General features: G+C 46.7%; 1 long non-coding RNA gene across 1 annotated transcript; it reads left to right on the plus strand.

The window, feature by feature from the left end:
• Positions 1-8,775: 8,775 nt before the first annotated feature.
• LOC123325996 lies at positions 8,776-14,344 on the plus strand. Its single transcript, XR_006540817.1, has 3 exons — positions 8,776-13,976; positions 14,069-14,154; positions 14,230-14,344. It is a non-coding gene; the product is annotated as an uncharacterized LOC123325996 (long non-coding RNA).
• Positions 14,345-14,552: the final 208 nt, after the last annotated feature.

Here is a 14,552-nt window from a genome sequence, read left to right on the forward strand (position 1 = left end):
CTGGGTGGCTCAGTTGGTTTGAGCATCCAACTCTTGGTTTGCGCATAGGTCGTGATCTCATGGGTCATGGGATTGAGCCTGCTTGGAATTCTCTCTCTCCCTCCGCCCCTCCCTCTGCTCTCACATTCTCTCTCTTTCTCTAAAATAAATCAATCAATCTTAAAAAATAAAAAAAGATATAGGTGGACACCTTGTTTCAAGAGAAGCCAGCATTTTCCTGTGGAGATTATTTTTTTTAGTAAAAAACTTGTTCTAAACTTGTATTTTATTTTTTTGATTTTTTAAAAAGATTATTCATTTGAGAGAGGGAGAAAGCATGAGCAGGGGGAGTGGGAAAGGGAGAAGCAGGCTTCCCGCTGAGCAGGGAGCCCGATGCGGGGCTCTATCCCAGGACCCGGAGATCGTGCCCTGAGCCGAAGGCAGACGCTTCACCGACTGAGCCACCCAGGCGCCCCTTGTATGCGTTATTTTAAATGATCGAGGTATAATTTACATACAGAAAGGTTCACCTAGGTGGAAGGTCCAGTGACTTCTCACAAACCCCGCCCCGGGCTACCAGCACGCTGACATCTGTCCGTGCAGACGGCCATCGCAGGCGTCTGTACTTCGTGTAACCTCGGATGGGTGGACGGGGCCCACGTGGTGCCATCTGTGTGTCGGCTTCCCCGGCTGACACTGTGCCTGTCGCTACATGTAAGCGGCAGACTGTTCATCCTCGTGGCCGTGCTGTATTGATTGGGACGCTTTTAATGAAGGAAGCTCAGATACTCCCTGGGCCCTGTTGTGTCCGCTCAGGGAGAGGGAAAGTTATTTTTCAGACAAGCGGTGAGGAGACCAGTTTCCGGAAGGCCGAGTATATGTGGCTTGCTGGCGACGCCCAGGCTTCTTTCCCTTTCGGGGCCTGAAGCAGGGGCCAGGGGGAGGTGAAAGGGAACGCCATGTGATCAAGCCACAGCATCGTGAGTGTCCTAAAATAGAGACCACAGGACTGTGGCTAAGAGCTTCTAGGCTCTGAGGTCAGGCTGCCTGGATGGCTCCAACATCTCTCAGCCCTGTGGCCCTGGGCTAGTTGCTTACCCTCTCTGAGCCCAGCTTCCTTCTCAATGAGAATGCAGCGAACAAGGGCACCTGCCCACTGGGGGGGTGTTTGTGTGGATGATATGAGGGGACCCGTGTGAATGCTGACCTCAGGGCCGGCAACGGGCACTGCAGTGGGTGGCGTTGCTATGGTGATTGGCCTGGCTGGAAGAAGGGCCAACTTTTGTGCTGTTTCTCAGTTGATGGGTGGCATCCAGGAGCGTCAACAGCGAGTGACTTAGGGACTGCCCTTAAATTTCGGAGTAAGAACAGATGGAAGCATGCACTGGCCTTCACTGTGTTTCGCTGTCCTTGGATCCTTTCAGGGACACCCGCTTTCCCCCAGGTCAGCAAGGAGGGGAGAGCTTGCACGAGAATATCCGTGGGAAAGCTGACTCGTGGCCATTCCAAGTTTGCTGGGAGTCCTGATGCCAAACAGTGAACTTTGAGGGACATTTGGGGACACCTTGGGGGGAGGGAGGGCCAGGACACAGACCCTGCCAGCGATTCTGACCTCAGTCCTTGCTGGTATTCTGGAGGCACTGCCCTTGTGCTAGGTGAGCTGATGGCCTGTCGGGTAAAGGAAAGCCTTGACTGCTGACTCAAGCAGGCCCCATAGCCCTTGCCAGGGTCACTTTGCTGCCCAGGACAAGGTTCTTTTGTGGGACGCCCATATAAAGGGCATTGCAAATTTTCAGAAGAGCTGGGCTCTTCTTCAGGCAACCACCTCCCTGCTTTCCCAGTGGATGTGAACTTCATGTCTGTCAAAGCAAGAGGTTTCAAGAAGGTGGCCCACGCGTTGGCAGAAATGTGTGGTTTACCCTGAACTGTTTAAAAATGTTTTCGTGTTGAGACAACTGGGTAACCATCTGGAAAAAATAAAGCGAGTTCCATACCTCATTCTGTACACCAGGAACATTTCCAAAATTCCAAATGGATTAAGGACGAGTTAGATGTATAAAATGAATTCATATAAGAAGGCAGAAACATTGGAGAATCATTCAACATCCAGAAGCCTTAAAGATACATTTGATTATATATAAAAAAGTTAAATCCTCTGAATGGCAAAAACAAACCGAAAACTCAACCAAAAAAAAAAAAAATCCAAACAAAACAAGAAATCCTAAGCAAATTCGAAAGACAAATGACCAAAAAGACAAGTGATAAATTGGGAAAAATCTATGTGCAACTCATTTTATAAAGGGATAATCTCCCTAATATATAAACAGCTCCTACCAAAAATAAGAGACAAAGTAGAAGAATGGGCAAAGGATATGAACAGGCATCTCACAGAAAAGAAAATGTAAAAGGCATTTTAAATACATGAAAAGATAATCTCTACCAGTAAGTATGAAAGAATATTGAAATTCCTCTGTTTTCACTATGTGAGGCTGGCAAACATGAAATGTTTTTGATGACACTGTCAGTGAAATTCTGAAACAAATGTTCTCATGCATTGCTAGTGAGATTCCATGCTCGTGGAGGCCTGTGGGCAGTACCTATCTGAATTAGAAATGTTTATGCCTTTGGACCTAGTAATTCTACCTCTAGGGATCTCGCCTCCCAATAGACACACACAGGAGAGAAATGATAAACGCAAACGGTGATTCTCCACATGTTGAAATAACCCAAGACTGGAAGGAGTCTAAATGTCCATCAATAATGGGATTGGTTCAGTTCTAGTATGTCCACACACACATAAAGACGGGTGGAATCCTATGAAGTTGTAAAAATCGATTAGGAGTTCCTTATGAGCTGGTAATGGAAATGTCACCAGCATATGAAAGCCAAGGTGCAGAGAAATGCACACGATATCCTACCATCTGTGTGAGAAAGGAATTAACATTCTGTGGAAGGATACACAAAAATTTGAGCACGGTGAATCTCTGTCTTGGGTGAGAAGTCGACTTTTCATGTTTCAGGTTTTTTTATACTTTTTGGTATTTTGGTGTTTACCTCTTCAAAAAAATTAACCCAAATCAGTTGCCAGCAATTAAAAATGAGGACAAGTCCATAGAAAGAACTGGATTTCCAGCTTCTCTTCAAAAATTGGAACATCAGGCACTACTGGGCTCACACTGTTGCTGGAAACGATGAGCTAAAGCTGAGTTGCTTTAGAGGGCCATGCTCTTCCAGGTTTCTCTTGTACCCCAGCTGTTTCACTAATTTATTGATCTGCCTGGCCCCTGTGGGCATTTGGCATTTGAGAGTCTTAGAACCAGAGGCCCTTAGACCATGGAGAATTTACTCCAAGGATATGGGGTATGTGAAGAAATGCAGCTGGGGGTAAGCGACAGGCTGCCTGGCCATTATGTGTAGTTAGCAACTGGCCTGCCTGCAAGCATCTCTGTGCCCTGATTCCGAATTCCCTGGGGACAAGGGGGTTCGGTCTTACTGCAGAAGTGTGTGCTTTCCATGGCCCTCCTTTTGGAAGTGACTGATTCCAAGTCAGACGAAGACCTAAGAAAACTAGCGACCAGTATCCCTCGCGAATATAGATGCAAAAGTTCTCAACAAAATATTAGCAGACTGAATCCAGCAACGTAGAAAATGGATTATACCCCATGACCAAGTGGGATCTCTCCTAGGAATGCAAGGTCGGTTTAACATCTGAAAATCAATCAGTGTAACACACTGTATTAATAAAGGTCAAAAACCACACAATCATTTCCACAGATGCAAAGCATCTGCCAAAATCGAACATCTATTTGTGATAAAAGCTCTCCTTCTTGGGGCATAAAGGGGAGTTCTCAGAGAGCAGGGTTAGAGGCTGAGTAGAATACCCCCAAAGGTGTTTACTGATAGGATTACCAACTCTCTGGAGATGATTTGTTGACCCAGGAAGCTGGAGGCAGCAGGGCATTTTCCTCCCCATCTTAAAGCAAAATCCCACTTAATTTTTTTTTTCCCTCCTTCTGCAGAAAGCTTTATTGTTTCCAATTGGTCCACAGCTTGAATGAGGGCTGAAAAAATTGCTTAAAGAGCTGCCTGGTGGGGGCACCTGGCTGACTCAGTTGGTAAAGCATGCCACTCTTGATCTTGGGGTCGTGAGTTCAAGCCCCATGTTGGGTGTAGAAGTTACTTAGAAAGCTGCCTAGTGGAGGCAGAGAGAGGCTCAGGCAGAAGCTCTGATACCAGGGGGTGGCAGAGGGGTGCTCAAAGGTGGCTGGGCTCTGGGAGGCACCTAGATGTGCTTGGCCCGCTTCGTCTTTTGCTCAAGAGCACAGCTGTCTTTGGCTTTGGAAGAACTCAAAGCAATTCTGACTCGGGGGCGCTTTCACAGAATTTCCTCTGTGAGGCCTGTGGGCCCGCTGGGGCCTCAAAAGCGTCCAAGTTCTTCTCAGGGATGGTCAGCTGGGCGCGGTGGAGGCTGCGTCTGCCTCCTGGCTGGGCCTGGAGCCAGGGCACCTGCCGGCTGCAAGTGGGGCGGGTGTGGGGAAGGCCTTAAGGGCAGGGCGGCGGCGGACCCAGGGCTTCGGTGGGGACGGACCGCCGGGGCCCCCGCGGAGCCACACCTGAGCGCGGCAGGTGGGCCCCCCCACCGGAAGGACTTGCTCCTGGGGTTCCCGGGGCTGCTCCGCGGTAAGTGGAGCACGGCCTGCCGTCCCCACCGCTGTTCTGGGGAGCCAGGCCCCAGGCAGAGGAGAGGGAGCAGACCCGGACGTGCGCCGGAGGACAAGGTTTGTGCGTTTCTTCCTTGGAGGGGGGGCAGACAGAGCCCCACCTGGGGGGCCCACGGTCTCCTCGTTGCCCCCCACCGTGACCCCAGGGGATGCTTGGGCATTCGCTTGCACGTGTGATATCGGTTTCTAAGGGGCACCTAGCTGGCTCAGTCAGTGGAGTGTCCGGCTGTTGATCTCAGGGTCATGAGTTCGAGCCCCACATTGGGTGTGGCCATTACTTAAAAAAATTGGGGGCGCCTGGTTGGCTGAGTCCGTGGAGCATGTGATTCTTGATCTCAGGGCTTTGAGTTTGAGCCCCACATTGGGTGTAGAAATAAACAACAACAAAAAATTGGTTTCTACACACAGGCCGCCTCTCTGAGTGTGGGGTGGGGGTTCTTAGGCTGTCCAACCGGTATTTGTTGAATGGGGAAAACAAATGGTCTTACATAGGAAGCCCCAGGCAGCAAGGGTATTACTCACGCGAGGGCTCGGGCTGTAGGCCACATTCTCGTGTGTCTTTAAAAACAGGGCTTCTCAGTCTTGGAGGCACAGAGGAATCAGCTGGGCGCCCGACCAACTGCGTCAGAAGCCCTGGGGTGGGGGAGGGGCCTCGGTAGACCTCCCCAGGGCATTTCAGTCTGCAGGCGCCCAGCCTTGGAGCTTTCGGAGACTGGCAGTCAGGAGATTTTCAGCGATTGGCTCCCTGCCTTGCAGCAACCACACCTTCTTCTGTTTTACATTCTGCACGAGCTTGCTTTCCTTTGAAGGGTGCAGGGACCTCAACGTCCGCCTCCCACCTTCCTGAGTGTGGTGTGGGATTGGGTTTGAGTTGGTTTCTGGTTTGTGTTGAACTGATTCCACCCCAGCTCCAGAGATGGGTGCGGACTGATCTAAGCCCATCAGGGTCATCTGAGCTCCCAAGGATTCACTGAGATAGCTCTGACCTAAGCCCTCCAGCCAGAGACTAGCTCTGGAATGGTCCAGTTGGCTCCAAGGTCAGGACTCTTGCTCACTAGAGCGGGAAGGTGAATGCGAAGCACCCTGTGGACACCAGGGTGTCGGCCTAGGATGAGGGTGACCATGTGGGTGGGCAGGAGGACAGAGGACCTGAGTCCTTGCCTACACCCCTGAGCATAGTTGTTACCTGTGTGTCCCCTTTATCCAGCACAGTCTGACTTGGAGTTCCTGTTCCCTGCCAGTGACAGTCCCATTCATAAAAAAAGGTGTCTGAAGCTGGGTAAGGAGAGTTAGGTCATCGCTGATGGGGAAGACTTCCCTGGGAGGCCCTCTGAGCCAGAGCCGCTTCTGGGCTCTTTGGTGCCACTCGGCATGCATTAGGAAACATAAGTCACACCAAGACTCGAGGCTCCCCCGATTCTTTGTCTTGCCTGGGCCAAGGAAGAAGTCTCATGTTGGTGTTGGTGTGCCCTGAATCCCTCCGATTTTCCTTTTTAACAAGCAGAGCCAGACTCAGGCTCACAGCCCTCAGCAAGCGGTAACAGGTGGCGAAGTTTTAGTCTCATGTTTTGTCTTGAATTTATTTTTACGGACGTCTTCGTTAATGGCAAATTCTGCTGCCTGTCCTTTTTTGTAGAGACAAAGTTTTCCTTTTTAAAAAGGGCAGTTGAGACCTAAGTACATAAAGCAGTTGTTAGGCAGATGACCAAGGCGGCAGTGTGAGTGAGGAGGGTGGGAGACGCTGTGCCGGGGAAAGCATGACGTGCTGGTTTAGAGACAAGCCTCGTGTGTCTGCGTTCACAGCAGGGAAAGCCTTTCTTACGGGTCGGGCTTGTCTTTAGCCAGGATCAAGGCTGCATGATGCAGTTGGAATGCCAGTGGCCGGGGACTCAGATGTCCTGGGTCCGAGTCAGCCTCTCTCTCTCTCCTCTGCCAGCTGGGATCTTGGGACAAATTAGCTTCTCAAACCTGGAGCTGATACTCCCTTCACAGGATTTTTTTTGTTTGTTTGGGGGTGGGTGGGTATTTGGGCACTAGGGCAGGGCTGTTTTGAGGATTCAAATTATCTTGGAATTGAGTACCCTACTAGTCCCAGGAACACTTCAGGGATGTCTGGAAGGTACCGGAGTACTTGCAGTGTGTGCCGAGCTCCTAGGAAAGGTGTAGTCATGCCCCTAGCCTGAAGGAGGAGGGGTCCTTGGAGGACAGGGCTCTGTGTTTGAGCCTCACTTGGTTCCCTCTTCCTGGGGAACCCCGTTTAGCTAGCCTTGGCGGCAGAGGCAGCCACCAGGAAGTTGTGCAGGGCCTTCACCATTAATCTCTAGGCTCTCAGTCTGGCGACTTCACGTAGTCGGTACAATGTAGCGTCATGTTCAGCTCTAGTCCAAGTCACAGCCAGCACAGTGCTTGCAACTACACTGGGAAAACCCTTTTATTTCTAGCCTCTTATCAGTTTCCAAAAGGTGAACAATTGGCTTATTAGGAGATCCATTTTGCCTCAGTAATAAAACCTTAATAAAGGTCCAGCAAGATTCAGGCAAAAGCCAGCTGAGGTTTAAATGGCCTTAATGGTGTGCTAGGCAGTGGTGGCACTTGGCCTCCATCACAGGTGCAAGAACATCGTATTCCGAAAAACACACAGCTGCAACAACTCGTTTAAATAGTGAAGATTCCGGGGGCGCCTGGGTGGCTCAGTCGGTTGAGCGACTGCCTTCGGCTCTGGTCATGATCCCGGGGTCCTGGGATCGAGCCCCGCATCGGGCTCCCTGCTCGGCGGGAAGCCTGCTTCTCTCTCCCCCCTTGCTTGTGTTCCCTCTCTGGCTGTCTGTCAAATGAGACTATGGACCTTCCAGACATTCCTTCCTCTGTCCTTCTCTTACTTGCACTTTGAAGTCACGACTGGAGCATTTCCAGGATATGCAACTTTCACCTTATATGCAGGTTTTTTGAACACAACTCCCACCTAATTTGCAATTCCACTCATTTAAGTTCTAGTGAACGTTAAAGTTTTTAAGTGGAGTACGTTGATGGGAAGTAGCAGGATGCAAAGAATTCCAGAACGGTGACCCTCCTTCGGTGCACGTTTGGATCTGTTTTCAAGCTCACCTAATAGTAGTCGATAGAAAATGCCGTATTTCCTAACTGGATGCACCATCAAGAATTTATGTCTTTCTAGACCACCTCATGGTGGCCAACTGATAACTGGTGTGTTGCAATGCCATTTCAGAACAGCACAAGCAACCTCTTCTATTTCGTTTTCTGGGGGGGGGGGGGCGTTCAACACTTTGGTGAGACATGCTTGCAGTTGCTGCTGATCCAGTGAGCTACAGGGTAGGTTAGAAGTTAAGGGTCACAATGGGTAGAAAAGACCATTGCCTAAGAAAGGGGCAGAAGGCTGACCTGTAGCTCTGTGAAATCCACGTATTTGATATATTCTAATTTCATTAGTAGAGAGTGTTATCTTCCATCTCGCAAATGAAGTGATTCTCAAGCTTTAGTAGCACAGAATCCCTGAGAGGATTTTGGGGCCTCCATCTCAAGGTTTTGATGCTGGCAGTCTGGGGTCGAGGTAGGGAAACACCCCTGTATATAGCAGTACTCACTTGACAAAAGCAAGTTTAATGGCTTCCAGTGGTGGTGTTTCAGTTGGGGCACCCCCCAATCACCGATAGGTTGTTTTCACATCTGGCACTTACTTTGTTCTCTTCTGAAAAGTATCTATCTTTACAAATGGGCAGGCATTTGGATTGGATACACAACTACAGGGCAATCAAAGGGGTAAATCCTTTTCTGCTTAGATCTTAAGAGAGGGACAAAGAGCTGTTTGATGGAGACCAACGATGGGAGAAGAAAGTGCCTCTATGTGCTGAAAAGGGAGAGAAATCATGCTCATCAGTCTGACTCTCGAAGTCAGGGCCACAAGAAAATCGGAAGGACATAAAGAAAGTCTCCTGGGAAGAAAATCTACAGAATTGTTCGGTCTACAGTTATAGACGTTATCTAATTAGAAGGTGGCAGGTTGCCACAGCTTTTATTTCCAGATTATTCCAAAAGCAAACAGTAGCAACGACATTCTTTTAAAATGGCTTTTATTGAGACACTTTTAGGGCTTCTGCTACATCGCTAGTTGGGGATCTTCTTTATTTCCAATTCTTAGGTGGCTAAATTCTTCTCTGAATGCCTACAACGCCCATTCCCACCACCTTAGCGAGGAAGCACACGGTCTCTGCTTAAATGTTCAATCAGGAATGTATGTCCCCCTCCGCTATTCTATACAAGTCTCCTTAGGCCTCCTAAGCCCAGACTCCGTTCTTTCCCACCTAGTAATTGATTAGGCAGACTAATTTCAAACCAAGGGTGAGAGGGCTTCAGTTCAGCTATTACTATCCTTAAGAGAAAAGCTTTCTCAATGCCAGTTCTTCTGATTTGATAATCCGTGGCATCTTAATTTAGGGACATCCTGTCCCAAACATTATTAGCTGGTGTCTGTAGAATTTATAATCTCCTTGTAGAACAGACTTAAAATAACTCCATGCCAGCCCCGAACGCCCTAAAGGTCCTGCCTGGTCTATTCTTACACTTTCTCCTGTAGTTTCTGAGAAGCAGGATGTTAACATTTTAGGAGGAGATTGGTCAACTTTCTTTGGTCTTGTTAATGCTTTTGTCACAGCTATCTTTGGGAAGGAGTCTTAGAAATTACGGATGCCAGCCACTGAAGACCTCTTTAGACCAACGTCCCCGAGAGGTGCTTGCTAGGCTTCTGTCCTCTGCATGGATTGGCACTTTCCATCATTGCTGTAATTACTGAAACAGTGGCCTAATACCGCCTCCTCGTACTCTTCCATTCTTTAGTCCAAGCTGCTCTTGGGAATCTATGTAGTAAATATACTAGCTCTTTCCATCTTAACAGCCCTTCAAGTGTGTGATCTCCAAAGCCTTTTTAATAGCAAGATGGTCAAGAGAATTACAACAAAAGCAGAGAGTAGTTGCCTGTTTAGTACAATTGTTCCCATTATAAGGTGAAAACTAACATTTACTTCCTTTTATAAGAAAGAACGCCAGGGTATTAATATTCTGCTTGCAAATTAATGCCAATTTGTTTACATCCTTTTATCATTGAGACATTTACATATATAAGCAGGCTCTGCTCCTTAACAAAAGGGGAACTGAAAAACTCATGAATGTTTATTTTTGCAGTTAAAAAGGAAAAAGACAAAACCAAACCAAAAGAATTTGTTAACAGGTGCCTTGAGAGAAAGCATTCTTAATGCCAGTGGCACATCTTGGTCTTCTGTAAGTTTCCTCAGTGGCTGTGGCTTCCACCTCTGATGAAAGTGAGCCATGGCATCAGCTGGTACAAGACATAATGGACACATAGGACTGTAATGTGTAATAAAGCAAGTATTTACATTAAGCACAATACAGCAATTTATTTAGATGCTTAAAATGAATACAAAGGGAAATAAAGATCACAAAATTATACATACTACAACAGTGTGTCATATATTAGATGGTATAAATGAATACACCAGGGTGGTGTTTAACTAAAGATAAAACTAAATATCCAAAATGCAGCACTCATTGGTTTGCTGCTTCAACACAACACACTTTCATACAGATCTAAAAGGTGTCAAAATTAGTAGCTGCAAAGTCAATTCTTGCATGTGATTTTTTAGCTTAAAAGATTTCAGAAAACAGATCTGAAATACCAGTTTTTGTTTCTGTCAGCTGTAATGTCAAGGATATTCAGAACAAGAAAAATTCTATAATACAAGAGAGTCCAGATATATATCTTATGTGGCTGGCCTCTGTTCCAAGATTGTACAAGGTTATGTGCAAAAACTAAGTCTGTCCAAAAGTCCATACTAGCGCAGTTTCAAGCTTTTGCTAGGTAAACTAGATAGAGCGTTTATTACACAGCAAGGGCAACACTAAAAAAAGAAATCTAGGATGGGTACACAATAACAATATCATAGGCATCACTTGAATAGGTCTAAAAGACTGTACAAATATACATTTCAACTATTCAGAATGAATACATGAAAAAAAATTGATTTTCCCCAAAGTCTACTATACACATTGGACTGGTAGCTTGAATGTTGGCCCTACACTACCGTGTGAATCAGGGTTAACGCTTCCCAAGAACATCCAACCAAACATTTTACAGAGGGAAAGAAATGTCGAGAAGGCAGATAAAATAAACCTCTGCTTTTCCTCATGTGCGTTCGTGAGCCACCAGCTTATTGGTTGTTCACATTTATTTACTGTGTCTGTCACAGCAAGTTCTGAAGCAAGATCAGCCAATCGTGTGTCACAGACTTAGAAATAACCACTGGGATTAGCAGTGGCCATGTATCCCTACAGCCCGATGACCCAGCACTCAAAAGGCAGTACCAGTCAGAATACAGCTTTGCAGTCCTACCGAAAGGACAGCAGAGCTCCAGGCTGCAGCAGGTCACCGATGCCTGAGAACCTGGTACTTAGGCCTGCTGGCTGCTCAGTTTCACTCCGGTTAGGCTGCCATGCATTGGCTCAGCAACCCCATCAGTCATGTTGTCAAACTGCTCCCCATCCTCACTGTCAATTGTGCTATTCTGCCACTCAATCTGTGGGTTAGATAAGCGCTCATCATTTTCAGATGCGTTCTTCCACTGTGACTGGTCCTTGGACCAAAACCCTTCAACTTTTCCATAGGAACTATTCTTCCATTTCAACTGCTCTCTGTCACCTTGCATGGTAGCCTTTTTTTTTGGCAGCTGGCTTACTGCTTCTTGCATCTTCACTCTGGGAAGACTCATCAGACCAGGTTCCTGCTTTCATTTCACATGTGTTGTCCTCAAAGTCTGACACTTGTTGGGAACCAGGGCCACTCTCAGATGGAGAAGCACCATCTTTCCACTCAACAACATCATCCTGGTCAACCTCACTGTCAGAAGCATCATGCATCAGTTTGGTTGGTTCCTCAGTCAAATGAATAGTTTCATATTTTGAACCATCCTCCTCTTTTTGGTCTAGCTTCTCCTCAGATTCTAAAGCATCCTCAGAAATGACCTTCGGTATGTGTTCCTCTGGGTTATCGTTAGAGATTTTAGGCTCAACTTCAAACACAGGGTCAAAAGGGCTACCACTTCCATTGGATTCTTCCTCCAAATTTTCAAAACTGTCTGAGGAGCTGTCCTCCTCCTTCCCAAGGCTGAGCTTTTTGTCAGCAGTTTTACTAGCATTGACTCTGGAATCCTTCTCGTCATGATTCTCAAACAGCCACTCAGCATCAAAATCCATCTCGTGCTTCACTTTGTTTAGTTCTTTCATGTTGAAGCCCAGTAACACACCAGGCTTGTACTTTTCACAGTCTCGGACACACTTCTTCCTCTTGTTACTAAAATGGGAAGCAATGTCACTCTTCCACAACCACAAACTGGCGGCCAGCTTCTCAATTTCTCTCCTGGTGGGATAGGGCTGTTTGTTAAAATACTTCGTTAGGAAGCTTTTCCTGGCTTCATAGGAATCATCTTCATGACCCTTGGGGTCTAAAGCTAAAACAACAGGCTCCTCAGGCTTCTCTTCAAAGAAACTGGGTGAATCGCTATCATCGTCTAACTTTCGCTTTTTCAGCAAGGGAAATTCCACTTGCTCGTAAGTGCGCTTGACAGGTGCCAGGCCCGGTGACTGATTAAGCCGAGAGGGTGCATTTGTCTTATCCTGGCCATTCTGGGTCTTTCCAACACCCCTGCAGTGAACGAGATGCAGAGTGATAGTCGAGGCGGTCATGTTGCTGGTGTACACACCAAGGCAATGGATGCATTTGTAGGTGAGCTTTTTTTCCACGGGATGAACCGTCTGAATAACTTGGTGCCTCTCTCGTAGGTGATGTGCAAGTGCATCAGATATGGGTCCTTTTAGGATTGAAAAGCAAAGAGGGCAAAGGGTTTTCCCAACATCTTTTTTATAGGGTACTGCAGCTTGAGGTGAACTTTTAACAGGGATATCTGCCTTTTCCTGAACTTTTGGCTGTGGCTTTGGAGGGACTGGAGGGTTATTTTGGGCATGGTAAGCAACAGATTCAGCCGGGGCATCCCTCAGGTTGTATGTGGTTACCAGGAGATGGATATTAGTGTGACTACCCTGCTGCAATGTCAAATCAAAACTCAAAGTGGAATCTGTTTTAGGTCCCATCTCTTCATCAATGTGAACCATCCGCATGTGTGCCGCCATCTTTTCCACATCGTTGAAAGTTGAACGGCAATATGGACAAGACAGACCATGAATTAACATATGGTTGAGCAGGGTATCTGTGGGCAAATAGCGATTACAGTAGAGGCATTTGCTAGTAAAATTGTGTATTTTCATAATGTAGTTGGCTACTGCTGGGACTTTCTCAGCTTTATGTTCTTTTTCGAAGTGCACACTATACACATTTTCAGGAAAAAGCTCATTACAGATTGTACATATTTTCCACTTTTGAGTTGAGGAAGTATTGGCTGGGGGAGGGCCCGTGGCAGCTGCAGTAGGTTTGGAACTGGACTGACCTAATACTCTGGATGCCTGTGACTGGGAGAGGGAGGGAGACTTTAGCTGGCCTGCTGAGAGAGAAGAAGCATTAGCAGCCTGCAGGGAGTATCTTGCTGGTGCCTGGGACCTCTGCTCTGACCCAAGCCCGTAAGATCTTCCATTTCCACTTGGAAGTAACTGCTTCACAGACTGAGACTGCTGAGGGATGGAAACTGGTGCGTTGCCACCTAGACCCAGTCTCATTGACTGACCAACGCCATAGCCCTGGCCTACAGATTTGACTCCATAGTTATTTTGCTGTAGGTGAACATTGGACATCATGTTGACTCCTGTAGAATTTAAGTTAGGCTTTGGTATTGAGAGTCGATTTACCATCTGCTGTGATGGCAAAGACCGGACATTTCCAGAAGCAAGGGAACCAATTCTTGACTGGAGTCCCATGCCCTTCTTCTCTTGAGGTTTGGGAGCAATTAGCATCAAGGGTTTGGATCGGGGAACCACCACATTTGTGTGCCCAATCATGGCAGTGACCTGATAGCCTATACGTTCATGGTCTTCGATGACGTGTTGTACCAAAGCTTCGTAGGACTTTGGCATGAAAAGGCATCTCTTGCAGTGAATACTACTCTCTTCCCGGGCATTTGAACCTAAAGGGACTGCACCGTTGAGTGACTTCTCACCTGCCTTTGCTATGTAAGGCGCTGCCACGTGCTGAAAATGTTCCCTGTAAATGTGCTTCCTAACGATTTCATAAAGAGGATCTCGGTAAGTGCACTTCTTACAGTAATAAACAGCTTGTTCTACACTGTCAGCCTGCTTAGGTTTAAGGCCATCATTTTTGCTTTTATCTTTGAAAGTGCTGAGGCTGCTACTTGGTGCGCTGGCATTTGGAGCATGAAATATTTTAATGTGTGTTTCCAAAGTCTTTTTGTCTGCATTGAAGGTACAGTAGGGGCAATTAAGGAGAATCCTATTTTCAAAGTCTTCACTATGGACATTCCGGAAATGACTTTTGTAGGCAGAGAAGAATTTTGAAGAAAATGGACAAGCACTGCAGCAAAAAGGTTTCGTCCGGTAGTCCTAAAGAAAAGACAAAAACTGGAATTAGAATGCCACTTCAGGAAGGTAATAACAGGTTCTAGATTTTTTCCCCCAGATGTTCTCTATTTTTAATAGAGATATAATGCTATTTTTAGAACTGAAACTCTGTAATGCACTGATATAATTTTTTTCCTTTTGCAAAACTAATTTGTAAAATATAAACCCAAATGAGAAAGCTGTTTTAAACCAAATTTTTATTTGGGTCCCAGAGTATTAAAAAACCCCTCAATTCTAAGTTTC

The sequence above is a fragment of the Neomonachus schauinslandi genome, chromosome 10, assembly GCF_002201575.2.
Source record: "Neomonachus schauinslandi chromosome 10, ASM220157v2, whole genome shotgun sequence".
Classification (NCBI taxonomy): Eukaryota; Metazoa; Chordata; class Mammalia; order Carnivora; family Phocidae; genus Neomonachus; species Neomonachus schauinslandi.